The sequence below is a fragment of the Eulemur rufifrons genome, chromosome 1 (genome assembly GCF_041146395.1).
Source record: "Eulemur rufifrons isolate Redbay chromosome 1, OSU_ERuf_1, whole genome shotgun sequence".
Classification (NCBI taxonomy): Eukaryota; Metazoa; Chordata; class Mammalia; order Primates; family Lemuridae; genus Eulemur; species Eulemur rufifrons.
In genome coordinates, this window is record NC_090983.1 from 36,750,491 (window position 1) to 36,752,269 (window position 1,779).

The 1,779-nt window shown below is 33.2% G+C and overlaps 1 non-coding gene across 1 annotated transcript; it reads left to right on the forward strand.

Moving 5' to 3' along the window:
• Positions 1-336: 336 nt before the first annotated feature.
• On the forward strand, positions 337-453 carry LOC138387674 (U5 spliceosomal RNA). Its single transcript, XR_011233945.1, has one exon. It is a non-coding gene; the product is annotated as a U5 spliceosomal RNA (small nuclear RNA).
• The last annotated feature ends 1,326 nt before the right edge of the window (positions 454-1,779 follow it).

Genomic DNA, 1,779 nt, shown 5'->3' on the forward strand with positions numbered 1-1,779 from the left:
CCAAGCTGAGAACAGGGGCTACCACCTGCATCACTTGTTCATAGAATAGTGATATTACAGTACAGGGAGAATCAGCTGCTGTCCCTACCCTCAGCTCCAGTGCAGTGGGTCAGGGGCTTTGCCTGAGAGGAGAAACTGGCTGTAAAAACAGTTTCATAGCTTACCCTAAGGCGGAATGTTTTTATTTGAAATGAACCATGGGAAAGTTTATGCCTAAAGGTTGTGTTGAAAATAAGAAACATGTTTTTGTTGAGTAATTAAGAGTATGTTGGTAGTTCCACAATACTAGTAATGACAAGAAAAATAGTAGAGCAATTAGAAGTTTAACACAAAAATATACTCGTGTTTCTCTTCAAAATGAATAAATCTTTCACCTTTTACTAAAGATTTCCATGGAGAGGGACAGTTATGAGTTGGTAACCAAATTTTTTGAGGTCTTGCTTAGGCAAGGCTAAGGGAGAAAAAAAAAGAAGTTTAACACAAAGAATCAGGGAAAGAGGTAAGAAAGATACTCCTCAAGTCACAGAAATCCTCAGGGACTGGCAATATCCTGTGTCTGCAAAAGGGCTCAACTTTAATTGGATCAGACAGACTATGGAGCAGTTTGATATCCCTGACACTCTAGGGCATTGTCAAAAACAATAGTGCGATCAAATGACAATTAGTGGAGGCTATCAGATGGGTTTGATAAAATAGAAGATCAGCCAAAAGCTTAGTGGTAAATCAAAGAAAGTTACAGTCAAAAAGAACCTGGCTAAAATGACAGTCATCCCTGTTGATCAAGGAGACTGTTCATATACCCAAGGCTGTGCTCTCTGAGGAACAACATCAGAGGCTGCACAATGCAGAGGAAATAGACTTCACTGAACTAGTTTGAGAAGAATTAAGTTCACAGGCAAACACTAATAAGCCTTGGAATAAAGAAATCTATATGCAGAGTTGCTAAAATATATCATCTAAAATGTCTGTAATAAACAACAATAAAAACAATACATGCGAAAATCATGAAAATTATCCCATACATAGTAAAAAGAAAGAAAGAAAGAGAGAGCAGGAAAATAAAATAGAAACTTGTCCATGAGAAGCCTAGACATTGGATTGAAAAGGATTTTAAATAAGTTATTATAAATATATTCAAAGAACTAAGGTAAACTATTATATATCTAAAGAATTAAAGAAAGCTATTATAATTTCTCCCTGAAGAGAGAACATTAATAAAGACACAGAAATTATTTAAAAACATAAACCAATTTGGATTTCTGAAGTTGCAAAGTGAAATAACTACAGTGAACAATTCACTGAAAAAGTTCCAAAGAAAATTTGAGATAAATAAAATTAACAAATATTTAGCTGGAAAGATACTGAAAAAAGAGAGAAGATACAAATAATTAAAATCAGAAATGAAATTAGGGATGTTAGTACTGGCCCTATAAAGATAAAAAGAATTATTAAAAGAATACTATGAACAATTATATACCAATGAATTAGATAACTTAAAGTAAGTGAACGGATTTATTGAAACACACAAATTACCTAAACTAACTAAAAAATATAGAAAATCTCAACAGACTATAGCAAGAAAAAAGATTGATTTATCCCCAGAAAGAAAAGTTCTGGACCAGATGACTGTGCTGGAGAATTTTACTGAACATTTAAATAAGAATTAATACCAATTCTTATTGAACCATAGCAAAGGCTAGTAGTTGGGGAATAACAAAAGAAAGAAAATAACATTCTATAGGTTTTTCTTTAGCTTTATAGTGATAGGAAACAGTAGGG